At 38.0% G+C, this 27857-nt stretch overlaps 1 pseudogene; it reads right to left on the bottom strand.

Annotated features, from left to right (window-relative positions):
• On the bottom strand, nucleotides 1–27857 carry LOC114217859 (B-cell CLL/lymphoma 7 protein family member C-like; annotated as a pseudogene).

The following is a 27857-nucleotide window of genomic DNA, read 5'->3' as shown; positions in this document are numbered from 1 at the left end:
TTAGAGCGGAAGAAACAAAGTTGCCGAGACGTGGAACGCAAGTCCAGGTGTGCGGTTCAGTAAGCAGCGCATCTGAGCCCGGTATCCCGGCTTCGGTGCGCTGGCTTCACCGCTGCCCACCGCGGCCGCGCAGCTGAAGAGGATCACACAGCACTCTGACAGGTCTCCAGTGCAGAGAAATCTGGAAATCAGCTTCCACCTCTCGGTCTCACATAGGTCGGCTTGACCCTCAAGCTGTACAAAGTACCTGAGTCAGCGTCCCTGCAGGTGATGCTATTGGTTATAAGCTCGGGGACTCTAAGGACACACTTGTCTGAAAATATGCTTACGGGAAGGAGAGACTCGCTGTAGGTGGCCCCTGAGCCAGAAGTCACCTGAAACTTGGAAATTCTCTTATCCCATTCAGACTGAGCCAGCCTTTATCTCCTTGTAATAGAGACCAAGGACAGTGAGTCAAGGGGGGGGGGGGCAGAAATTACTATACTATAGATGACACTTCCTGCGTGTAAGATTTTTTAATTGTGTTCAGCTATTTAGTATAATTACACCTAATCACATAATTTCTGTAAATTGGTGAAGTGACATAATTGAAGTGTTTAACAAGAAATGTAGATTAAATAATTATAATGTATAGCTGCAATTTATGGATAATGATGGGAAAATTTTAAACTTTGCAAAATAGTGTAATTTGAACCTTCATGGAAATATCTCACCATTTCGGTTTCCTATTTCTGACCAAGCACAACAGCTTTGAAAGCTACCTAATGTAAACTTAGGGGCTTCTCTCTTTCTAGGACATCCTTAATATAGAGTATTCTTAAGAGACTAATGTGGTTTTAGCCTCTTCCCAGAAATCTAATATGAAATAAACTGCTTCAGAAGGAATTCAGAACTCCAGCTGTTTCTTGAGTAAAATGACCATTCCAATGTCAGAACACTGTAGAAATAAATGGTGACTTTGATCCTGGAGCTCTCATTCAGTTAAGTCATGCAACACATATTTATCGGGGTCTGTTATGAGTCATGTGTTCTGCCAGCTGAGTGCTGGACATCCTATAGAGAACAGAGTCTAAAGGAGCCAAGAAAAGAGAGAGGATGCCCCACCCACATTATCTTATCAAGAGAGCAACAAAGATAAGTGTCTTTGAACAGGGAGCTGATGTTGGTGACTTTTACGGGGCTTTGCAGGAGAGTGGTGAATGTCAAAGCCAGAAGGAGTAGCTTGGGAGGCAAGTTAGAGGTGAAATGGAGAGACCACTTCTTTTAAGAAGTTTCATAGTGAAGTAGAAGAATGAAATCAGATAATAATTGAGAAGAGGTGTAGAGCTTAAGGGAGACTACTGTCCTCCCACACCCTCAGTGGGACTGGTTTATTCAAATCCAGTTGGGAAATACAGTAATAGCAAGATTTTGTCAAAAACATTCATGCCAGATTTTTCCCTGATCCATTATTTTCACTTATTCATCACTCCAAGGCTGTGAAGTATTTGCTACTATTATTTCCACTGTACAGGTAAAGAAACTGAGGTTGAAGAAGTTAAGTATCTTACCCTGGATCACTAGCTAGTAAGCAAGAAGTCTATGAAGAGCACCAGGGGTGTCTGACTGAGTCAGCATAAGCAGATTTTCTACAGGTAGAATTAAACATAAAAGGATGAGAGCTTACAATCAAAGCTCCAGGTCCCCGGAAATCTGGAATAGATGGAGAAGTGGAAAGAGAAGACTCAATCATCCAAAGCAGAGCCGCACCATTTTAATAGAAGAGAGAGTTAAAAGTGGAAGTATAGATCCAAGTTGATAGATTACTGGAGGAAGTCCGTGGTACTTTCATGCGATGGTTTCTATTTCTTTCTAAGTTTAAGGTCCTCTGATGATGGAGCAGAGAGATGAAGGAGCAAAGATTTCAGACTGAGAGGAAAATGGTGCATAGTCTCAACCATTGGGAAAAGAAGAAGGAGCTACTACAGAATTGCATTTGCTTGTTCTCCTTCGGGACCAAGTACAGGTTATGGACAATGAGTTTAGTACGGATGTACAGATGTGAAGGCCAAGCGCTGGATGCGTATGCAGTTGTAGCTTTGCAAAGCAAGTGACAAAGGAGATTAAGGGCACACGGAGAGCAAGAATACTGGTACCGTGTGGTTATGGTCATAGGTAAACCTTAGACTTTAATCCTGAGAGGAAAGGAAGTGAAGCAAGGAGAGAGCCAATAGATAAGATGGAAGTAGAAGATTCTAAGGACTGGAACTTCTAGTGCAATCCATATTTAGATACATTTGGGAATTGAGTGAGAGAACTGAAACAGTCAAGTCTGTAGTTATAGTGAAGAATGGCTGAACTTATAATTTCAGAACTCAGTCAGAATGGAAATTGCCCCCATGTATTAGGAGAGCAGATAGCCCCTAAAGGGTTCTATTTCTAAGAATATTTACTCTCATGGCTTCAGAGTTACATCAGTATGACGGTATATATTCTGCCAATTCCTTAGAAAAGGGGTATACGTTCAGGAGATATCCATGCTTATTAAACATGTTAAAACTAAAGTTAAGTTTTCTAACATGTGCTTAACATGAATAGCTGTAAAAAATGTTTTGTATGAGTTTTCGATGTCAGGAAGTTTTTGATAATGAAAGTATTTTATGTAAAAAGAAAGCAAGTATGGTTAAGAGCCAAAACTGTACAAAAACTGGATTGATTAATACCTGCTAATTGTGACCATAAAATTTAAATTATGACAGCGTACATAATTATCGATGACAAAATTGATGTTTTCTAGAATTTAATCATTCAGCATATTTAAAGTGAACTTAAACTCTATTTTTTCACTTCCATTATATTCTAATCCTTCAGAATTTGAACCATGGTCCATGTGGTGAAAATTGCTTCTTGGCAGATGATCATTCAAATGATGATTATTATTTTTATTGTCAACTTGATATTGGGGCTTTCAACCTGTAAGTCAGAGGAAGAAGGGCCTATGGGGGGAAATATGTCTGTGTGTGCTTATATATGCATAGGCGTTCACATGTGGGCATACTCAGGAGTACATGTGTATGCCTTGTGTATGTGTGTGTGCATGTCTCGTTGTAGGCCCTCTGGTATCATTCTCTGCAAAGAATTAGTAGTCATAAATTAATAACACACATTTTATTTATAAATGTAAATAAAAGGTAAAATTTGTTGAGTAACCATAACCATGTAACTCTCATTTGTGCCTGAATCATGATGTGTAATCTGAGGGTGGTCCACCTAAAAGTAGCTTCAAAAAAGTTATAAAATCATTGATATCAGCAATGAGGAAATGCACAATTATTTTAATTTAAAATGACAACTTTACCACAGTTCCCTACATTTGTTTCTTTTTTTTTTTTTTATGTCATGGTCACATTGACTACAAGGCAAGAAAGGAAAAAAGGGCCTAATTGAAGAGAGTGTTTTTTTGAAAAGGAAAGAAATTACAGCTGCTTCTGTGTTTCCGAGGCAGACCGAGAAAAGTCATCATCGTTAAGATTGGGGCAAGAGAAGCTGCATGAGTGGTCTTATTCATGGCTCTGTGTTTCACATAACCAAATTGTTTCCTCTGAGTGGCTGAGAAAAAGAATGGCTCTCCCCTTTTCTGATAGCTCATTTGGAACATATAAAAGCCTTCCTCATCAGGTTGAGAAAATTACATCACTGATAAGTCAACCTTCTGTACCCTTTTGGATCCTAGTCTCTAGATAGAAAATGTGGCATTTTTTAGACATTAAGATTATTTTGGATTCTTTTGAATTCCTCTAAGAGCAACTGGATCTGATGCAATATGGTTTTTTTTCCCTTATCTCCTGGGCTATGAAAAGCTCTTTCATCATCATGGCATTCGAGTTGGCCAAGTCCCTGCAATAGGTCAGAAAAAGCTCCTACGGAGGTTTTTATATTACAGCATTGTTAGCTAAATTAATCCTTTTGCCTAGATTTTCTTCATTGAAGAGAAATTTTGTAAAGTTAATTGGAGTCTCAGGAAGAGAACGAACAAAGGCAGAACTTCAGTGGGGTCAAACAGGCTTATTATCTCAAAACCAAAAAGATGAATTATAAGGGAGGATACTTGGCTTTTAACATAATTAAAGCCTGAGAGGAAACTTAATTTCATCTAGTCCATTCTTTTTTCCTCATGGTAAGAGAGTTCATGAACATTTCTAGAGGGATACATTTTTATCTATTACTCAGGATCTGCAGTGAGAGAAATTATATAGCTTTTCATGAAGTCTCAGGGTTTCAGGTATTTTGCTCGGTAACTTCTCTTCTCCAGCTTAAATATCATGTTTGAAATTCTCTCAAATTTTTGTCTAGTCTCTCCCAGACAAAAAGCAAATTGTCGTTTTTATTGTGAATTCTTAGCCATCTTATTTATCATAACCTTAAGCACACTCTTGACACTGAAAACAAACTTCATTCTACTGTTTTTAAAAACTGATAACCCTTTTCTCCATTAAAACTACCTTCTTATGTATTTCATTTATTGATTGTCTATGTCTTAGATACACATAACTCCTCATTCCTTGCTAAATTGTTAAATATTAAACTTTTAGTGCAAATATTACATGTTTGTCTCATTATTATACACTGAACTAAATCTCTAGAGGAAGTAAAATTACATTTTAAAATTCATACCTATATATGTGTGTGCGTGTATGGTATATGTGTATATGATATCGTGTGTGTGTGTGTATGTGTGTGTGTGTGTGATACAGATTTGTATCATTGGCACCCTCTACCCCCCACTGAACTTGATCAGAAAGGATCATCTATTAACTAGAGGGAAAAAAAAAAAAAAGGTAATCTGTGAACTGGTTTTGCCACTAGATGGCACTGATCTGCCTTTGGAAGCTGCTAAGGACATTTGCCTAATTGAGAACAATTATTTTTTTTAATCAAAAACTGTATCACCTTTCTTAACCAATAAGCTTTTAAGCTTGCAATGAGTTTTAATATTCACAAATATCTGATATTGTTTAGAGCAACCATAAAAAGTTAAGAGATCAAACAAATGAGTACTGCTCTTTTCTATACTAATATTTTTTAATCCCTCCAACTTTATAGTATATACAGAAAAAGTAGAGTTCAATATTGAATCTAAACATTTTCAGCCTTGCCAGTCTTCATTAGTATCTTCTAAAAAGGTGGCTATTCCTTTCCTGGCTTAAAGCAACTAGAGTTTTTGGTTTAATCGGGATTACTTTTTAGGAAGTTAATTTTTATCTAACACAAAGATGCATAACAAGAAAATGCTGTTATTTTTAAAAGACATTTTATTCCCTTCAAATTAAGATTCACTGTAAAGTATATCAAGAGAAATATTGGAAATATTTGTCTCGGTTCAACCTTAATTTGCCCTCACGTGGAGTAATGAAGGCTGGCAAATATGATAGATCAAATTAGCTTAGGATATGACATGCCCATTAGATACCACAATGCTTCAGACTAAAGAAAGAATCTACATCAAGGTTTTAAACCCTGGAAGAAGTGTGCATCAAAATTACCTGTGGCGCTTCTTAAAAGGAGAGAAACACAATCTCCACCACAGGTCTATTTATTCAATCGGAAACTATTGGTTGGGTGCATGGTCATCTGTAGTGGTTAAAGGCTTTAAAGACTGCTCTGGGATGCAAACAGAGATAAAAACTACTGGTCTTCAAAGAGGAGGTTTGATTCAAGAGCATCATCTTATTTAAATATCCTGCACCATGGCTTAACACTCTGGAATCTGGAGCCAGCTTGCTCCCAGCATTTCTACTCCCTATCTCTGTGACCTAAAGCAAGTTCCTTACGGTGCTGTGCTCCAGGCTTCTTTACGATTATAATGATGACAGTAAGAATATCCATGTTATATAAGGTCATCCTGAGGAATAATAGATCTAATCTATGTAAAATGATGGAAACTTAGTCCTCAATAGGGGGAAGCTATTATTATTATTATTATTATTATTACTACTACTGTTGCAGACATACAGCTCTATTGTTGATAAGCTGTAAGTTTGTATAAATTTATTTTTGCTACTTTTTTATTTTATTTATTTTTGCTGTATTTTCATTTGTACTTTGGGTGAGAGTCACATGGATTAAAGTCCAAAGAGACAAGGTTGGGGAAAGCGAGGTAATGATTTTAAAAACACATAAAATCTTTATAAATTATTTCACATGCTTCCAGAGTCAATAGAAAATTGGTCACAGAAAATTCGTTTAGGGATAGTCAAGAATCGATTTCATGTCTTTTTCTTTCTTTTTTTTTCATTGCCTTTTAAGATTTGCTCAGAACTCCCATTTATACAAGTTTAAAAAAAATAAATGTATTTCATGTATAAAGGGTTTATATTCTCCTATGATCATCAAGACATTAGGCCAATATCATGTAATTAAGACATAACTAAACTCTTCTTAAAAGAGGAATTTAGGAATTAAAACTTACTGAAACCTGAAGGTGGGAATGTTTGGGTTCCATCCCAAACATTTTCAGAGCACATATATTACAATATCTCATACTATTGTCTTGGGTGTCACCACCATAAATGGAATCCAAAGAGTTTTCCACAATTTGCCTGAAATTATCTTTATTTTTTTAATCTGGTGATTAAAGTTTCCCTCTTCCTTCAGGCTCAGCTCAAGTATCACCAACTCCAGAAATCCTAGCAGTGGGCCCCCAATCCATTTACTCTGAAGGCCATCACTCCCACCGTTTGTAGGTATCTTAGGGTATCCTACCTTATAGTGCTAGTTAAGATCGTTATATAAAGCTGTCACATTCCAGTTGGATTTTACACTTATTAAGAACAAAAAGCCGTGACTGATATAACTTGGCATTTCCAGCCCCAGTATAAAGTGCTTTTTGACAAAAAATTACCATGTTGCTAGGAATTTTTAGGCTAAATGGTGATGGGTATTAAGGAGGGCACTTGGTGTGATGAGCATTGGGTGTTGTATGTAAGTGATGAATCACTAAATTCTACTCCTGAAACCAATATTATATTATATTATATTATATATTAACTACAATGTACATAAAAAATTGCCACACACACACACACATGAAATTTTTAGGATCTTCTTATAACCCTAGATATGTTTATATTAATAAAACTGGCAAATTCTAGATTATTAAAATAACTGAGGCTTGGATAATCATTTTCATAGTTTACTTGATATGTTGGGCAAAAAGTGAGCAAATCTGGCATTTAGAATGAAACAAAATTTGAACCATCAGGACCATCAATATTTGATAATTGGAACCCTTGAAATAAGGTCAACATTAACCACCAATCCAGGAATAACAAAGATATTTTGGAAACAGTTCACCTGCAGACAGAAAATGAACCAACTTCAGTTTATGTATGTATATGTATTTGTAGCTATATAATATTAATGATTGACTATATATTTTCTGTGAATGTTGACATTACATGGGATACGGTGTCATATATCAAATATGGTTCCCTCTTTGTTTGGAAGTTTAACCAGTTATTGAATTTTTAAAAAGATTTATTTATTTATTTGAGAGAGAGCGAGAGCAAGCTGTGGCGGGGGGGGGCGGTGTGTGTGCAGAGGGAGAGGGAGAGAGAGAGTCTCAGGCAGACTCCCAGCTGAGCAAGGAGCCCAACATGGGGCTTGATCTCACAACCCTAAGATCATGACCTGAGCTGAAATCAGGAGTGGGATGCTTAACCAACTGAGCCACCCAGGCACCCCTAACCAATTATTGAATTAAGTAGCTTTTTTTAAACCGTGTGCAACCAAATGCATTTCTTGATGTTTATTTTCCAGAACTGAGCCATTTTTACAATGCAGAAAGAAAGTAGAAAGGCTTATTTTGACTTTAGAAATTAGAGGAGCAAAGTATGTTTTTGATATTTATCAAGGAGTTAATTGAGTGATTCATTTGCTGTTTCATCATTATATTGTTATAGCATGTTGATGTGTGATTTAGTTTTCATTAAGTGTTGCTAGAAGATTAATCTAGTTTAAGATGCTGACTAGGCAAGCAAAATGTTTGCTCACTGCAAGCATTTTTATAATTAACTTAGCAGCACAGATAAATAAAGAGGTAATCTTATAGTAACAGAGGACATGATATGACTGGTTTCGGAAGAAATACATCTTAAATAGCAATTCATTGATATATATGAATGGATTTTTGTAGGGGGAAGAAAGGGCTCTAGCTTGATGTTTACCGATGACATGTCAAAACTTGCAGTATTTTTCAATTTACATGGCCAAAAAAAGGTTGAAGGCAATAAAATACATGTTAAATAGTGCAATACCTTACTGATTTATAATGGCAAATGTGTGAGTGGGTATAATATTATATAATCATTTGTGCCTTTCCATATGCAGGAAGACCACTATTCCATCCTAAAAATTATAGATCAGGTTTAAGAAAAGAAGATATTTTATTTAAATTCCTACATTTCTGAAGTTTGTCTCCTTTTTTGAAGTGGAAACTAGGTCTCAAATCTGCAAGTACTGTTAAATGTATAGTGAGACTTCTATCATGGGAAACTATAAGTAAAGCACACCCAGACACACCTTGGATTCCAATTTATGTGTTGAAATCCCAAGACAGATTTCCAGAGACAAAAAATATTATCTGGAGAATCAGCAAATTAAGCAAATGACCCTCTTGGGATATCAGTCTTCTGAAACCAGATGCAAAGTGGAGAGAGACTGTAGTCAAGTAGAATCTTTTCTCTGACCTTTGTTTATTCCTCTGGACCCCTGATGACTATGCCTACTCCTGAATTATACTTCATTTTCCTGTACCAATAAGAATAGTTAGCACTTATATAGTGCTCGGTTTGGGCCAAACACTATTCTTAGTGTTTTGCAGCTATTAGAACACTTAACTTTATAAGGTCCACATGGATGGTATTATTTTCACAATCACATTTTACAGATAGACAAACTGAGGTAAAGAGAATAACCAATATGATGAAGATCACATAGCTGTATAAGTGATAAAGCCAGAATTCAAACAAAGGAAGTCTGTTCTCGAGACTGCTCAAAACCAATATTTGAAACCACCAAAACACACCAGCAAACAGATCCTAATCTTATTTATATTCTGTGAATGCAAAGAAACCAAAAAAGTTTGTATACAGAATGCTATCTCCTCCTTTTAATTTCATGTTTTATTCCTTGCTTGCATTGATCTAAAAATGAAATTTGAGTCCATTTATTCAGCTTCAGAAAATCAGGAACCAGATCTCATATTTTATATGTACAGAAATGCCTTCTGGCTCCACAACCAGAGGAGGTTAGTGCTAGATGTTAGCAATTACACTTAAATGAGACTCGTTTCAAACAAAGTCAAAATTAAGGAATCTGATTTGGCAAAGTGTCGCGTTTTTAGAAGTCTTGTATTCTCTCCAAACCACCTTGTCCTCGGGGAATTCATTACCTTACAAGTAGGCTTGTGGCAGGTCGAGTTCAAATTGGTATTTTGACTGTGTAAATGTAGCCTCTCAGTAGTTGTGATTTTCAGTTGGGTAAATACTTTAAACAGCTTCATTATTTTTTCTGTATAACTGAGGATAATTGTATAAATTATAACTAAATTCTGTATAAACTATGATCTCCTTGTAATTACCTCAATTAATGTTTTTAATTGACATAATGATTCACTTTTTAGCTTAATACCTGAGGCATTTCCATTAACTCTCTGCCATGAAACATATATTGCAATTGCTCGTGGGGTATATGTCCAACAGACTTGTTTGCCGCTTAAGTAGATATAGAAGCCTCTTGACTTACAAACTGGTGGGTTCTAAAAGGTTATTGTCATCCCTTTATAAGCCCAAAGTAACATCATTTAAGTGTGTACTTTCACTACCTGTTAGAGACAAGAAAAAAAAGACAAATAGTAGAACGTGTGTTATTCTGTAGGTTAAAGAATTTTCTTAAACTTTGAAGGTAAAATTCCTCATTCGTTCTATGTCGTGTTCTGATCTTATATTGAGGATCATGAAGACAAACTCTTCCAGAAGCAGGTATAAAAGGGAAGAATTAATGAAACTAGAAGTTTAACAGATCCACCACCATATCACGGCTTCCTGATTGCCCAGCTCATGTGAATACATAAGAAAAGAAATCAGTTCCTTTTGGTCAAAATTGAAAGTACCTAGGAACAAAGAACCCTTTGTATTAATCCAGAAAAAAAATGGCCTGAAGACAGAGTGCAAATGGAGGAGTCTTAAAAATTCTATTACTCAGAGAAACACTGGTTTTCTGGTTGGTCTGAGGCAACTGCCCTGAATACCCTGAAACTCTCTTCTGGTCATTGATTTCCTTTACAAACGGAAAGACAAACCTACAGACTAGCACATTGACTAGGAAATGTCAGAATTAGAAAAATAGAGGCAAATTCAGATATTGGTGTATACAAGGACACAAATGACACAGTAGGAACAGTGACATGAGAGGTTACAAAGTTGGGTGATACTGAATCATGAGCCTCCCTAGACATCTACAGTGGAAAATATGTTATTTTCCTTGGGTGAATTCTGTCCTGTCAACCTTCTGTTATCTTATGAGTCTTTTATATTCCTAAGAAGGACTAAACCCCAAGGAGAATACATTTATGGTTGAAAAGCCCATGCTAAAAATAAGGTGAGTAGTAAGAGGAGGATGTTTGCACTTTCATAAAAGCATCTAATTCTTTTCGAAAAGATGTTAGGTCTTTGTATTAAGACCTACTCTGTTAATGAATCGTGTCTAACAATGGTTTAAATCTGAGATCAAAAGATTAATTTTGTGAACCTTTCTTCTGAGATGATAAACAACGTCTTCTACCCATTAAATAAAAATTTAAATACTGTGGATATTGTATGAATGGGAAATGGATTTTCTGAGTTCTTAGATTTAAAGTGTAGAACTGAACCTGGGTAATACTACCCTGATGGGTAGTATTTTCGGAAATGCTATTTGTGGGTAGTGTTTTTGAAAATAAAATACATTTATGAAAATGGTGATTCCAGGGCGCCTGGGTGGCTCAGATGGTTAAGTGTCTGCCTTCAGCTCAGGTCATGATCCCAGGGTCCTGGGATCGAGTCCCACATCGGGCTCCCTGCTAGGCAAGGAGCCTGCTTTTCCCTCTGCCTCTGCCTCTGCCTCTCTCTCTCTCTCTCTCTCTCTGACTTTCATGAATAAATAAATAAAACATTTAAAAAAAAAAGAAAATGGTGATTCCACTCACTCACATGCTTTCCACATGTAGTTCCACATGTGGGACCTATATGCCAATGACTCCAAAATTCACTCTGTTGCAGTGGTGTCCATTACCTGTTGGAGTAGATGACTCATGAGTTGTGGCAAATGCATCAAAATAGGCTAGGAAGTAAGAAGCAGGGCTGATGACAAAGGTATAAAGGGTGGTCAGCGGTGCTGAAAGCACTGCTATGATTGGAAACCTTGAATTATTATTGTGCCAGTCAACATATTTAAGTGATATAAGCCAGCGTACTCAGTTGTATAATTGCAGAGCAGAGATGGGGGATTTAGCACTGATCTAACGTTGGGATGCTACTAGGCAGCTCCAGTGGAATGACAGAGGTGCAGAGTAATCAAGGATACTGGTATGAGAACAGTACAGATGGTAGATCAGGCCTTTGGAAGGCAGAGGAACAGGAAAGGTCAGGAGGAAGTTGATTGAGATAAGATGAAGAAGGCAAGAGCCTGGGTATCTGGATGAGATCAAGTGGCAGTACAGGGTGCAGGAAAGAATGGGGGAAATAAGAAGTTCGAACTATTCCCCATCATTCTCCTTGCCACATAAACTGTGTTGAGGATCAAGACTGATTCTACCTGTTAAAAGTTTAGGGGAGTCCCTGGCACATGGTCAGTACTCAGTCAATTCTCTCCACTAGTGGTGGTGGTGGTGGTGACGGCTTTAGTATTAGTAGTGACAGCAATCGTGGTATTATAGCGCCTTTCCTAGACTATGGCAGTAACTTATTTTTTCTTCCTTTGGAACCTAACTTCTGGTGCATCCCCCACACTGCCTCCATAACCCTCTCCCTAGAACCTTTCTGAGCTACCTATTAACTTCCTGTTGACTGAATAAATCAGAATTATTTAACCAGGTATAAAAAACCCTCTGCCTTTACCCTCACCTTTCTACGTCCACACACTTGAGTGGAGGGATTAAGCAGGTAAAAGATCATTAGATACAACCATATTGTGCTTCCCATCACTTCATAACAGAATAAGCAATCACATGACTACTCCAAGTCTGGCTTCTCAGACTGGAAATTACTTTGTGCACCTGTGTGCATTTATGTGTGGTGTGTGTGCTTGCATATTCTTCTCTGTGAAATTAATTCTTTCAGATTCAACTAGTCAGAATTAATTTCTCTTCCTCTTTATGTCTACTTTAATCAGACATCTACTATAGCATTTCTCACAGAACTTAGCAATTTGGCCGTCTCTCCCACTAAATCCCTAACAATTTATCTCAAGGACTCAGAACAGTGCTTCATATCTAGTATCAACTAGCTAAATGTTTGGAGAATAACACATCCAGTTAGCTAGATTATCTCAGTGTACTTTTGCTCTGGTCTCACACTATTTTTTCTCATACTTTTGTTATAGATAGAGACTTAGGAAAATAGTTTGTTAGTTAAACAGACTGCATATTTATGTTATTCAGTGGTACAAGCTGAAAAGTTAATATTGATTCTTAACTCTTTCTATGTAGTACAGTATCAGTAGATTGACTAATTTAGAAATAGTTTCAATTCTCTTCAATCTGTGTGATAGTTATGTTCTGTGTATTCACATTTAAATGTGTGAAATTAATCTGTCAAATTCATAATCAGTGAGCAACCATAAACCTTTTTAGTTGATGAATTACATGGTAAAGGCAAGAGAACAGAAAAGGGAAATATAATTTGTCTAGACATTGTGCAGATTTTTTCCCTCTATGACTTTCTGGCATGGTTTAAGTATTAAAGGAAAGTAAACCAAACAGTTTAATGGGATACTTCCATTTCTGGTTAGCAGTCCCGCAATTCAAAAGCAAGAAGTGCAGCAAAAGGAAGATCTAGCAGGAGGATGCTCCATTCAAAATTACCTTGTCAGGATTTTTGTGTAATGGAATTAACTCGACAGGGGCAGAGGAATGCTTAAAACGGCAGCTAGCTTCTTCTTGTTGCAAAGACATATGTCTTGATTTGTAATTACCAGAAAAACAGGTTGCACCTACTGTACTTTAAATGATTTTCCCAGCAATGGGAACTCGTACAGACATGTATGCAAAGGGCACACCATACTCTTCCTTCTAATTTCCCACAAGTTTTGTTTGTTTTTTGTTTGGTTGTTTTTTTTTTTTTTTTTTGTAAATCAGAACCCTTTAATTAGAAATAATCACTGGATAGTTAGTTAGCTTTTATATAGCTTTGTCTTTCATTGAAAAAACAAAGTCAAGATGTCATAAAAATAGACCTCGTCTTCAAACAGATGAACTGAACAGGAATGAAATGAATATTCACCAAAAATCTTATATGGAAAGAATTATAAGAAATGTTATTCTAAAATAATTGGGAACTTAAAGGAACCAAAAACTTGATTTTGTAAAAGTAAAATCTCTTTTTGGCCTTCACTTTGCCATTACTCAAAATCAAACAAACAAATTAAAAGCAGCAACAACAAAAAGGATTTTGCTTAATGTGAAGAGTGTAGCCAGAAATCCATGGGCTACTTAATTACTGTCCGCTATAGAGGCGATTTAAATTTGAATGAGATTTTGACATTTAAAAGAATATCAGTTTATAGTTGATCTTTCATTTTTTTTAATTTTTAATTTTTTTTAACAAAAAGGTCTTTATATGAAAAAAAGCCGAAGGGGCTTCTGGGGCAACAGGAGAGGCAGGCCGGCTTCTCAGGGCTCAGGGACATTTGGGCAGATACGATGAATACTCTGCATCAACCTGGGCTGTTTCCGGGAGAGGTGGCATGGCTCAAAGATGGGATAAGCTTCAGGGGTCTCAGCCTCCAGGAGTTCTGGAACAGGCTCCTCCTTGGACAGCATTGACAGATCATCACTGCTGCCTGCAGTTATGCCCCCAGGATCTCTCTCTTGGCCCAGCCTTGGGGGCGGAGCACCCTGTGGGACCTCTGCCAGTGGTCCCACAGGTGACACAGGGTAGCTGGGCAAGGGGGTGCCTCCAGGGCTGGGCTCAGTGCCCTTCTGCAGAGAGCCTTCCGAACGGAAACTCTGGTTACTGTTCTCATCATTGAGATCTGGCAGGATGAGGAGGCCACCCCCTTGGGGACTGGCACCCATGCCCTGCCGCCCCAGGCCTCAGGATCTCTCTGCCCTGCCCCTTCCCCATTGTCGCTCCTCCTCCTGGGGGCCACCACTGGCACCCACTTGAACATAAATGAAGGGAAGTGTTGCCCACAGTCACCCAGTGCTTCTCCCATCTCCAGACCTTCTCGATGGTCTCCATCAGCTTCTTGATGTCATCCTTGGCCAGGCTCTGGGTCTCAGCTCAAAAGTCCAGCTGACCATGCTGTAGGGGTGGGGGCCGAGGCTGGTCCACCTCCAGTCCCTCGGACTCAGGCTCAGTGACAGGCCCGGACACCACTCTCTCAGCCTGCTGTCCCTCCTGCTGTTGGCCCAGCCCTCCCTTTATAGTTGATCTTTTAAAGTAAACCACTCCATAAAATTGAGTGATCATTTTTTTTATTTTATTATGTTATGTTAATCACCATACAATACATCATTAGTTTTTGATGTAGTGTTCCATGATTCATTGTTTGCATATAACACCCAGTGCTCCATTCAATACGTGCCCTCTTTAATACCCATCACCCCCACCCCCCTCCCCTCTAGAACCCTCAGTTTGTTTCTCAGAGTCCATAGTCTCTCATGGTTCATCTCCCCCAACGATTTCCCCCCCTTCATTTTTCCCTTCCTACTATCTTTTTCTTTTTTTTAACATATAATGTATTATTTGTTTCAGAGGTACAGGTCTGTGATTCAACAGTCTTACACAATTCACAGCACTCACCATAGCACATACCCTCCCCAATGTCTGTCACCCAGCCCCCCCATCCCTCCCACCCCCGCCCCCACTCCAGCAACCCTCAGTTTCTTTCCTGAGATTAAGAATTCCTCATATCAGTGAGGTCATATGATACATGTCTTTCTCTGATTGACTTATTTCACTCAGGATAATACCCTCCAGTCCCAGCCACGTCGTTGCAAATGGCAAGTTTTCATTCCTTTTGATGGCTGCATAATATTACATTGTATATATATACACCACATCTTCTTTATCCATTCATCTGCCGATGGACATCTTGTCTCTTTCCACAGTTTGGGTATTGTGGACATTGCTGCTATAAACATCAGGGTGCATGTACCCCTTCGGATCACTACACTGTATCTGTACAATGTACAGTACATTGTACTGTACCCAGTAGTGCAATTGCTGGGTTGTAGGGTAGCTCTATTTTCAACTTTTTGAGGAACCTCCATACTGTTTTCCAGAGTAGTTGCACTAGCTTGCATTCCCACCAACAGTGTAGGAGGGTGCCCCTTTCTCCGCATCCCCGCCAACATCTGTTATTTCCTGACTTGTTAATTTTAGCCATTCTGACTGATGTGAGGTGGTATCTCATTGAGGTTTTGATTTGGATTTCCCTGATGCCGAGCGATGTTGAGCACTTTTCCATGTGTCTGTTGGCCATTTGGATGTCTTCTTTGCAGAAATGTCTGTTCATGTCTTCTGCCCACTTCTTGACTGGATTATTTGTTCTTTGGGTGTTGAGTTTGATAAGTTCTTTACAGATTTTGAATACTAGCCCTTTATCTGATAAGCCATTTGCAAATATCTTCTCCCATTCTCTGTTGTTTTTGGTTTTGTTGACTGTTTCTCTTGCTGTGCAAAAGCTTTTTATCTTGATGAAGTCCCAATAGTTCATTTTTACCCTTGCTTCCCTTGCCTTTGGTGATGTTTCTAGGAAGAAGTTGATGCGGCTGAGGTCAAAGAGGTTGCTGCCTGTGTTCTCCTTTAGGATTTTGATGGACTCCTGTCTCATGTTTAGGTCTTTCAACCATTTGGAGTCTATTTTTGTGTGTGGTGTAAGGAAATGGTCCAGTTTCATTCTTCTGCATGTGGCTGTCCAATTTTCCCAACACCATTTGTTGAAGAGACTGTCTTTTTTCCATTGGACATTCTTACCTGCTTTGTCGAAGATTAGTTGATCATAGAGTTGAGGGTCCATTTCTGGGCTCTCTATTCTGTTCCATTGATCTATGTGTCTGTTTTTGTGCCAGTACCATACTGTCTTGATGATGGCAGCTTTGTAATAGAGCTTGAAGTCTGGAATTGGGATGCCACCAGCTTTGCTTTTCTTTTTCAACATTCCTCTGGCTAATCGGGGTCTTCTCTGGTTCCATACAAATTTTAGGATTATTTGTTCCATTTTTTGAAAAAAGTGGACAGTATTTTGATAGGGATTGGATTAAATGTGTAAATTGCTGTAGGTAGCACTGACATCCTCACAATATTCGTTCTTCCAATCCATGAGCATGGAACGTTTTTCCATTTCTTTGTGTCTTCCTCAATTTCTTTCATGAGTATTTTATAGTTTTCTGAGTACAGATTCTTTGCCTCTTTGGTTAGATTTATTCCTAGGTAACTTATGGTTTTGGGTGGAATTGTAAATGGGATCGACTCCTTGATTTGTCTCTCTTCTGTCTTGTTGTTGGTGTATAGGAATGCCACTGATTTCTGTGCATTGATTTTATATCCTGCCACTTTCCTGAATTCCTGTATGAGTTCTAGCAGTTTTGGGGTGGAGTCTTTTGGGTTTTCCACATAAAGTATCATCTCATCTGCAAAAAGTGAGAGTTTGACTTCTTTGCCAATTCGGATGACTTTTATTTCTTTTTGATGTCTGATTGCTGTGGCTAGGACTTCTGGTACTATGTTGAATAGCAGTGTTGATAGTGGACATCCCTGCCGTGTTCCTGACCTTAGGGGAAAAGCTCTCAGGTTTTCCCCATTGAGAATGATATTCGCTATAGGTTTTTCACAGATGGCTTTTATGATATTGAGGTATGTACCTTCTATCCCTATACTCTGAAGAGTTTTGATCAAGAAAGGATGCTGTACTTTGTCAAATGCTTTTTCTACATCTATTGAGAGGATCGTATGATTCTTGTTCTTTCTTTCGTTAATGTATTGTATCACGTTGATTGATTTGCGGATGTTGAACCAACCTTGCAGCCCAGGGATAAATCCCACTTGGTCATGGTGAATAATCCTTTTAATGTACTGTTGGATCCTATTGGCTAGTTTTTGGTGAGAATTTTTGCATCCATGTTCATCAAGGATATTGGTCTGTAATTCTCCTTTTTGATGGGGTCTTTGTCTGGTTTTGGGATCAAGGTAATGGTGGCCTCATAAAATGAGTTTGGAAGTTTTCCTTCCATTTCTATTTTTTGGAACAGTTTCAGGACAATAGGTATTAATTCTTCTTTAAACGTTTGATAGAATTCCCGTGGGAAGCCATCTGGCCCTGGGCTTTTGATTGTTGGGAGATTTTTGATGACTGCTTCAATTTCCTTAGTGGTTATAGGTCTGTTCAGGTTTTCTATTTCTTCCTGGTTCAATTTTGGTAGTTGATACATCTCTAGGAATGCACCCATTTCTTCCAGGTTATCTAATTTGCTGGCATAGGGTTGCTTATAATATGTTCTTATAATTGTTTGTATTTCTTGGGTGTTGGTTGTGATCTCTCCTCTTTCATTCATGATTTTGTTGATTTGGGTCATTTCTCTTTTCTTTTTGATAAGTCTGGCCAGGGGTCTATCAATCTTGTTAATTCTTTCAAAGAACCAGCTCCTAGTTTCGTTGATCTGTTCTACTGTTCTTTTGGTTTCTATTTCATTGATTTCTGCTCTGATCTTTATTATTTCTCTTCTCCTGCTGGGTTTAGGCTTATTTGCTATTTATTCTCTAGCTCCTTTAGGGGTAGGGTTAGGTTGTGTATTTGAGACCTTTCTTGTTTCTTCAGAAAGGCTTGTATTGCTATATACTTTCCTCTCAGGACTGCCTTTGCTGTATCCCAAAGATTTTGAACAGTTGTGTTTTCATTTTCATTGGTTTCCATGAATTTTTTTAATTCTTCTTTAATTTCCTTGTTGACCCATTCATTCTTTAGTAGGATGCTCTTTAGCCTCCATGTATTTGAGTTCTTTCCGACTTTCCTCTTGTGATTGAGTTCTAGTTTCAAAGCATTGTGGTCTGAAAATATGCAGGGAATAATCCCAATCTTTTGGTACTGGTTGAGACTTGATTTGTGACCTAGGATGTGATCAATTCTGGAGAATGTTCCATGGGCACTAGAGAAGAATGTGTATTCTGTTGCTTTGGGATGGAATGTTCTGAATATGTCTGTGAAGTCCATTTGATCCAGTGTTTCATTTAAAGTCTTTATTTCCTTGTTAATCTTTTGCTTAGATGATCTGTCCATTTCAGTGAGGGGGGTGTTAAAGTCCCCCACTATTATTGTATTGTTGTTAATGTGTTTCTTTGCTTTTGTTATTAATTGCCTTATATAATTGGCTGCTCCCATGTTAGGTGCATAGATATTTACAATTGTTAGATCTTCTTGTTGGATAGACCCTTTAAGTAGGATATAGTGTCCTTCTTCATCTCTTATTACAGTCTTTGTTTTAAAATCTAATTTGTCTGATATAAGGATTGCCACCCCAGCTTTCTTTTGGTGGCCATTAGCATGGGAAATGGTTTTCTACCCCCTCACTTTCAATCTGGGGGTGTCTTTGGGTCTGAAATGAGTCTCTTACAGACAGCATATTGATGGGTCTTGTTTTTTAATCAATCTGATAGCCTGTGTCTTTTGATTGGGGCATTTAGCCCATTTACATTCAGGGTAACTATTGAAAGGTATGAATTTAGTGCCATTGTATTTCCTGTAAGGTGACTGTTACTGTATATTGTCTGTGTTCCTTTCTGATCTATGCTGCTTTTAGGCTCTCTCTTTGCTTAGAGGACCCCTTTCAATATTTCTTGTAGGACTGGTTTCGTGTTTGCAAATTCCTTTAGTTTTTGTTTGTCCTGGAAGCTTTTTATCTCTCCTTCTATTTTCAATGACAGCCTAGCTGGATATAGTATTCTTGGCTGCATATTTTTCTCGTTTAGTGCTCTGAAGATATCATGCGTCCTTTCTGGCCTGCCAGGTCTCTGTGGATAGGTCTGTTGCCAGTCTAATGTTTCTACCATTGTAGGTTACATATCTCTTCTCCTGAGCTGCTTTCAGGATTTTCTCTTTGTCTCTGAGACTCGTAAGTTTTACTATTAGATGTCAGGGTGTTGACCTATTTTTATTGATTTGAGAGGGGTTCTCTGTGCCTCCTGGATTTTGATGCCCGTTTCCTTCCCCACATTAGGGAAGTTCTCTGCTATTATTTGCTCCAATATACCTTCTGCCCCTCTCTCTCTTTCTTCTACTTCTGGGATCCCAATTATTCTAATGTTGTTTCGTCTTATCGTATTGCTTATCTCTCGAATTCCGCCCTTGTGATCCTGTAGTTGTTTATCTCTCTTTTTCTCAGCCTCTTTATGTTCCATCATTTGGTCTTCTATATCGCTGATTCTCTCTTCTGCCTCATTTATCCTAGCAGTATCCTAGCATTTTTGATTGTACCTCATTAATAGCTTTTTTGATTTTGACTTGGTTAGATTTTAGTTCTTTTATTTCTCCAGAAAGGGTTTCTCTAATAACTTCCACGCTTTTTTCAAGCCCAGCTAGTATCTTTAACGTCATGATTCTGAACTCTAGGTCCGACATCGTACTAATGTCTGTATTGAGTAGGTCCCTGGCAGACAGTACTACCTCTTGTTCTTTTTGCTGAGGTGATTTTTTTCATCTTGTCATTTTGTCCAGAGGAGAATAGATGAATGAGAGAACAGAATGCTAACAGGTTAACAATGTCCCCAGCAAATATACCCTATACAAATCAGAAAAGACCTGAAACCAGGGGACAACAAAGGAAAAGAAAGAAAAAAGCAAGAGAGAGAGAAAAAAAAGGAAAAAGTAAAAGATAAAAACAAACAAAAACAGAACAAAACAAAAAAAAAACAGAATATGATCAAATATGATCAGGCTAGTACATAGATCAGTGCCACACACTAGATTTTGGGCATATTTTGGTCTGTTTAAAGAAAGTGCCTGCTAAAATTTTAAAGGAAGAAAGACTTATATATGTACAAAATAAGGGTTGATACATTGAAGGGATGGAAGATGACTGTAAGGATGAAAATTATAAAAGATTTTATAAAAGGAATTGATAAGATAAGAGGTCGTTTGAAAAAAGAAAGAAGAAGATTTAAAAAAAAATAGGAGAGAATGTGATCGGGCATGAGACTAGAAGAAAGCCGTACACTAGTGATTTAGGGTATATTTTGATCTGTTAGAAGAAACTGTATCTCAAAATTTTAAAGAGAGAACAAATTATATATATATGCCAAAAATAAGGGTAACTACTATGAAGGGATAAAATATGACTCTAAAAATGAAAAATAAAAAATGTTTTTTTTTAAAAAGGGATTGATAAGATGTTGGTTGAAAAAGGGAAAAAGAAAAATTCGAAAAAAACAGTTAAAAAAATTAACTTTGAAAAACGAATGAATCATGGTAAAAAAGCCATGAATTCTATGCACAGGATTCCCCTAGCGCTGGAGTTCTCCCATTCTCCTTGATCGGTAAACTTGGTCTTGGCTTGCTGGCTGTTCATGCTGATCTTCTGTGGGAGGGGCCTGGTGCCGTGGTTCCCAAATGTCCTTGCCAGAGGCGGAATTGCCCCGCCCTTGTGAGTCCGGGCTAAGCAAGCTGCTCGGGTTTGCTCTCAGGAGCTTTTGTTCCCTGCAAGCTTTCGGTACAGCTTTGGAGGACCAGGGTGAAAATGGTGGCCTCCCAATCTCCGCCCGGAGGAGATGAGAACTTGGGGCCCCGCTCCTCAGTGCGCCCCCAGAGAAAAGCAGTCACTCCTATCTCCCCGGTCTCCGGCCGCACTGCGTGCTCACCTGGCCTGTGACCGAGCGTTTCTATCTCTGGCACCCGACCCCGTGTGGAGTCTCCAAACCCAGCAGATCCCTCTGGTGCGCTCCTGCGCCGCTCCTCCCCAGGGAGGAAGGAGAGTCTCCCCGGATCTGCCGCCTTGTTGGGTCCCTGCTGGAGGAGCAGTGGCCCGACTGGGCCGCGGATCACAGTTTATGGCAACCCCAAGCTGAGAGCCCGCGCCTCGGCTCCATCTCTGTAGCCGGCTTCCCCGCTCCAATACCTGGGAGCTCTGCTGCACTCAGGCACCCCCAGTCTTTCTGTGACCCCGAGGGTCCTGAGACCACACTGTCCCGCGAGGTTTCCACCTCCCGCTTAGCCACTGAGCGACGTCCCTCAGCGGAGCCGACTTCTAAAATTCCGATTTTGTGCTCTGTGGCTCTATCACTTGCCAGAAGCGGCGGAGGCCCCCTCCCCCGCCGTCTATCCTCCCAAATATTGCCTCGGATTCATTTCTCCACACGTTCTACCTTCCAGTAAGTGGTCGCTTCTCTGTTCAGAGTTGTTGCTACTCTCCTCTTCAATCTCCTGTTGAGTTCGTAGGTGTTCAGAATGGTTTGATCCCTATCCAGCTGAATTCCTGAGACCAGACTAAATCCAGATCTCCTACTCCTCCTGTATCTTCCTTTTCAATCTGGATGCCTTTGATTTATTTTTCTTACCTAGATGTCCTAGCTAGAACCTCCAGCACAGTGTTGAATAGAAGTGAAGAGAGCAGACATGTTTTTCTTTTTTCTGGTCTTAGGAGGAAAGCACTCAGCCTTTCACTATTAATCATAATGTGGATTTTTTTTGTAGATTTCCTTCATCAGTTTCCTATTGTTTTCATTTGTTTTTATCATGAGTGTTGAATTTTTTCAAATGCTTTTTCTGTGTCTACATAGGTGATCATTGTAGTTTTTTTGTTTGTTTTGTCCCCTTTATATGTTGTATTACAGTAATTGTTTTTTGCATTCCCGGGATAAATCCCATTTAGTAACGGTGGTGGTGCTGCTGCTCTTCTTCTTTTCCTCCTCCTCCTCCTCCTCCTCCTCCTCCTTCTTTCTTGGTATGTTGCTGGATTCAGTTTGCTAGCATTTTGTTGAAGATTTTCACATCTACTTTTATAAGAGAGGTTCATTTGTGATTTTTCTTTTCTTATCAAGTCTTAGTCTGGCAGTCTGGTTTTAGGTATCAGAGTTATGCTAACCTCATAGGATGAGTTAGGGAGTTTTCATCCTCTTCTGTTTTTTCACAAGATTTTTTGAAAAGGTGGTATTAATTTTTCTTTAAATGTTTGGTAGAATTCACCAGTGGAGCCATCTGGGCTTGGACTTTGGGGCGGGGGGTATTTTAAAATTTCTAATCTAATCTCTTTCCCTGCTACAGATCTGTAAAATTCTCTGTTTCTTCTTAAGTCAGTTTTAATAGTGTGTCTTTTTAGGACTGTGTCCATTTCATCTAAGTTATTTAGTATACTGACATATATCCTACTTTTAATTTTTTGAAAGATATTTTTAAGATAAATGATAAGAATATTACATTTTTTTAATTTTATTATGTTATGTTGATCATCATACATTGTATTATTAGGTTTTTTTACATTTTTTTATTATGTTAATCACCATACATTACATCATTAGTTTTTGATGTAGTGTTCCATGATTCATCGTTTGTGTATAACACCCAGGGCTCCACGCAGAATGTGCCCTCTTTAATACCCATCACCAGGCTAACCCATCCCCCCACACCCTCCCCTCTAGAACCCTCAGTTTGTTTCTCAGCGTCCATAGTCTCTCATGGTTCGTCTCCCTCTCCAATTTCCCCCCCTTCATTTTTCCCCTCCTGCTATCTTCTTCTCCTTTTTTCTTTTTTTAAACATATAATGTATTATTTGTTTCAGAGGTACAGGTCTGTGATTCAACAGTCTTACACAATTCACAGCACTCACTGTCCTCTCTTATACTTCTGATTCTAGTAATTGGAGTCTTCTCTTTCTCTTCTTCCCACCCCACCCCCTCCCCACCTCTCTTTTTGGTCAGTCTAGCTAAAGGTGTGTCAATAGTGTTGAATTTTCCAAAGAATCAGTTTTGGTTTCATTGATTTTCTCTATTTTTTCTCTTCTCTGGTTCAATAATTTCTACTTTAATCTTTATTACTTATTTCCTTCTGTTTGCTTTAGGTTTACTTTGCTCTTCTTTTTCCTCTGTCTTAGGTAGAAGATTAGGTTATTAACTTAAGATCTTTCTGCCTCTTTGTGTTTGTGTGTGTGCGTATGTAATATCTATTCTTTATATATATATAGGCATTTATAACTATAAAATTTCCCTCTGAGCATTACTTTAGCTGAATCCCATAAGTTTTAGTATTGTGTGTATCTTGCGTATTTTTATTTTTATTCCTCTCAGAGTATTTTTTGTTTTCTCTTGTCGTTTCTTCTTTGACCCACTGGTAATTTAGGAATGTGTTGTATAATTTCTATATAATTATGTATCTCCCAGATTTCTTTCATTAGTGTTTTCTACTTTTATTCCATTATGATTGGAAAACATACCTCGTGTTGTTGTTGTTGTTATTATTACTATTATTATTTTACATTTAATGAGGTTTGTTTTATGCCTGTCATATGGTCTATCCTAAAAAATTCCATTCACGCTTGAGAAGAATATATATAATTTTGCTGTTGCTGAGTATTCTATAGATGTCTATTAGTTCCAGTTGGTTTGTAGTGCTATTCAAGTCTCCTATTTTATTTTTTTCTTTTTTAAAAAAGATTTTATTTATTTATTTGAGAGACAGAGAGAGCATAAGCAGGGGGAGGGGCAGAGGGAGAGTGACAACCAGACTCCTTGCTGAGTGGGGAGCCAATGTGGGGCTGGATCCTAGGACCCTGAGATCATGACCTGAGCTGAAATCAGACACTTAACTGGCTGAGCCACCCAGGTGCCCCTAAGTCTCTTATTTTCTGGTTAATGTTCTCACTAGTTGACTGTCCATTATTAAAGTAAGATATTAAAGTTTCCAGCTATTATTGAAGTGCTGAACCCTGATGAACATTTGTCTAATGCTATGTCTGGTGAACAAGTTACTGACATTCTCTCTGGGCCTTAATATCCGAAAGAATATGATCATGCATTTACTTCCAGTTTATCTTCATAGGCTTCTTACCACTTTGTGACTCTATCACTTTTATTAGACCTAGGTCATAAATGAAACAAATCCATAACTCATGAATTCTTATGCTAAAATACCACAGATGTTTTACTTTCTTCTACAAAGTTTTTTCATTGTTACCTTCTCAAGTAGAGTCAGAATCCGAAACCTTAGGAAATCCAGACAGAGATTGGCTAGGTTGTTGGCCAACTGTTGTGCTATATATATGTTGTTTGGATGTTATTAAAGCAGCAGAATGTTAATATTTAGACTCGATTGATATTATTTTTCCATTGAGACTTTGGGGTTTTAAACTGAATTATTATTCAGTCATAACCAGGCCTGTTTGGAGAAGAAACTTGGAACTTTGATTCTAAGTCTCCTGTGCTCTCTCCCTTTGGAAATGGGAGGAAACACACAAACATTAGCTTTGCCATATGCACATGAAGTTTCTAGAAAACTGTTTCAACTCTAACTGTAAAGTATAACCCAGCTCTTTCTGCACAATTCTTCAAAATAATCATTAATACAGTAAATATGCATATGATTCTAGAATATGTTTCATTTTGCAAAATGATAATTTTTAAATGATATGCATCACTGATCTGAAATGGTGAACATATTTGTGTAGCTCTTTTTAGGAAATAAGGCTTTACATTGGAACCTTTTTAATTTAGGAAATTTTATTTAAAGAGTCAGACCTCATTTGGAAAGTTGATGCTCACATAACACTGTAAAACTTCTGAAAAATGATTTGATCTCACACAGAAAAATAAATAAAGCCTAGAAATATTCACTTAGGTGCTGAGCATTTATGTAGACTACTGTTCAAAGCATATGTGTTCAGACATAAGAGAAAGAAATAGGACTTTTTTGAAGAGTTAAAAAAGTGCTTCCGGTTTTGATAAAAAGTCATATATAGTGAGAGCCAGCCTGCCTGTTTAAGACATAATTTTCTACCTTATCATAACAGCAGAATTCAAAAGCAATCCCAACATACTTCTATTCATCCCACTGAGGTTTCAGACCTCTAAGAAACTGAAACTATGAGAAAACAGCATTTAGAGAGCCCTTCGTTCTGGTCAGAAAGATATATCCATAGTTTTGTGATCATCAGAAGCCACTTTCACTAAGCCACCATCAGCCCTATTTTGTAGTACAATTTTAACTCAGATGATTGTATTTCTTTATGAATATAAATAGTAACCAACATATAGCCATTTACATCAAAGACAAGAAAGTAAATTCAACAAATTTATATCAGTGCATCTGTTTATCTAGGATTGGGGAATATGAAACTGACTTTAATTAGGCACTTCTCAAAAATTATTCTTGACCTGATTCCAAATGAGTCCCCCCCATCTTAACTTCTCATTAATATTTGAATATTCTGGCCATTGTAGAATCTACCATATTTCAAACCTGTGCTGTATTAAATCATCAAGTAGCTACAAAGCGCCCCAGTATGCAAGGCACTATGAAACATTGAAAAATATTGGTAGAGTTTTAACAACAGTGAAAAAGCAACAGTAACCTCAATAAAAGTGGGAACGGCTTATAAACTGTCCAAAAGGGAAAGACCTGTTTCAGTGCAATTGCTGATGGCCCTGGAATGTATGGCAGGGCAAGGAGACCGCCAGAGAGGTTACAGCCTCACCACAGTCGGAATGTGGTCACTCGAGTTATCACTTCATGATTAGGAAGTGGCTGTGGTAGGGTTTAGATAATTCCAGTGAAAGCAGAACGGCATGGGTCTTTAGCTCTTTTCCTATTTTGTGTGCCTGAAGGGACAGGTTTTGAAAGCCACTGAGTAGCCTCCCTTTCACAGGTAACCACACAGGTAATTAGACCCAACAGCAGAAGTGAAAGACTTTGCTCTAGTGAGACAGTCTGGAATCCTTGCCCCCAGATAGCGAAAGCCATCTAGATGAAACAAAGAGGGAAGAGAAGTGACATAAGAGAAGACTGGCCCTAGCTGCCAGATTCTTCACTGAGTCACATGTCAACTGCTTAAACCTCTGTTTTAGTCAGCAAACGCGTCTCAGGGACTTTAAATGACTAAGAGCAGGAAGTAGTGGGAATGGTCTCATGCAGTAGAAAGACGGTGGTCAAAAATGATTTCAAGATCAAAGAAATCATAAGGAACCAATTGGCCCAAATCCCAAATATACATTGTCAAAATACTGAGAATGACACTTTCCACATGTTTTTTTTTACTGAACAAATTTCAAACATATCAAACCATTGATAGAACAATAAATGAACATTTATGTTCCTCTTTAAAATTTGTTAATATTTTACCACAATTATATCATATCTCTCTAAAGATATATATACATAGGTGCGTACATTACTTTCTTTGCTCTATCATTTGAAACTAGGTTCAGACTTCAACATGCATATCTTAAATAAAGGCATTCATTTTTCTAACCATAATAAGATCACACCTTAGAAAAAATAACGATTCTATTATATAATGCCTAACCCATGGACAAATTGCCTAAAAGTGTCCTGAGAAGGTCTTTTATAGCTCCTGCCAATGTTATTTTTAACTTGAAATTATAATCCCAACTGGATTCACATACTGCATTTAACTATTATTCCTTTTTATTTTATGGTTTCTGTCTTTTTACTATCAATGTATTGGGCCAATAATTCTTTGCTGTGGAAAAGTGAGGGCTGTCCTTTGCATTGTGGGATGTTTTATACCCACTTGATGCAAGTAGTACTTTCCCCTACCCCAATTTGTAATGATCAAATTGTCTCCTGATGTTACCATCTGTCCTCTGGGGAGCAAAATCACCTCAGACTGAGAACCACTGTTCTCTTAATCTAGAAGAGTACTTCCATCTGTACCTAATGTAATGTCATTTAGCCATGCCTAGAAACAGGCCTATATTTTACACCTGTATTATCTCAACATATACCACATCCATCCGTCTGTGGACTGTTTTAGAATTATGAATCTCAGGAGGAGACAATTAGCCTCTGAGCAATCATAAAAATCACCTGAGAAGCTTGCCAAATACCAATTCCTGCATTTTTCTCCTAGATATTCTGAGTCAGTTCTGGATTGGGACCTGGAAATCTGAATTTTTTTATAAGCAGTCCAAGATTGCACTGTCCCAAGTCAAGTTTGGGGAAAAACAACAGCAACAACAACAACTATGTCTTCTGACACTTCTTCTTTCCACTTAATGTGGGGACACCTATGTCTTAGGCCCTATATTTTGTTGTAAAGCAACATCTAGTATTTAATGGTTTCAGATGTCATTAATAGTGCAATATTTTCAAAATGTTTGTGTTTAGTGTTGAACTCGCACTCATTCTCTCATTGTCTCAAGTCTATTTCTGTGAGGATTTTTGTTCATTTTGATTCTAACATGTTGGCAACACAATTTAGCACTTTTCTACCATGAATGCTTTTCTACCATGATTTCTATTATGATAGAAGGCTATTATTTTTTTTAGATAGAAGTTTACTTTAAGTTTCTATTGTCATTCATTGCTAGTGGGAATGAAAAATGATACATTCGATGTGGAGGACAGCTTGGTGGTTTCTTTAAAAACTAAACATTCTTACCATGTAATCCGGCAGTCAT

The sequence above is a fragment of the Eumetopias jubatus genome, unplaced genomic scaffold, assembly GCF_037043125.1.
Source record: "Eumetopias jubatus isolate StellerSeaLion01/CBP00866 unplaced genomic scaffold, mEumJub1_p1.0 scaffold_1, whole genome shotgun sequence".
Taxonomy (NCBI): domain Eukaryota; kingdom Metazoa; phylum Chordata; class Mammalia; order Carnivora; family Otariidae; genus Eumetopias; species Eumetopias jubatus.
The sequence above is the reverse complement of the archived record's forward strand: the minus strand, read 5'-3'. Positions and strand labels throughout refer to the sequence as shown.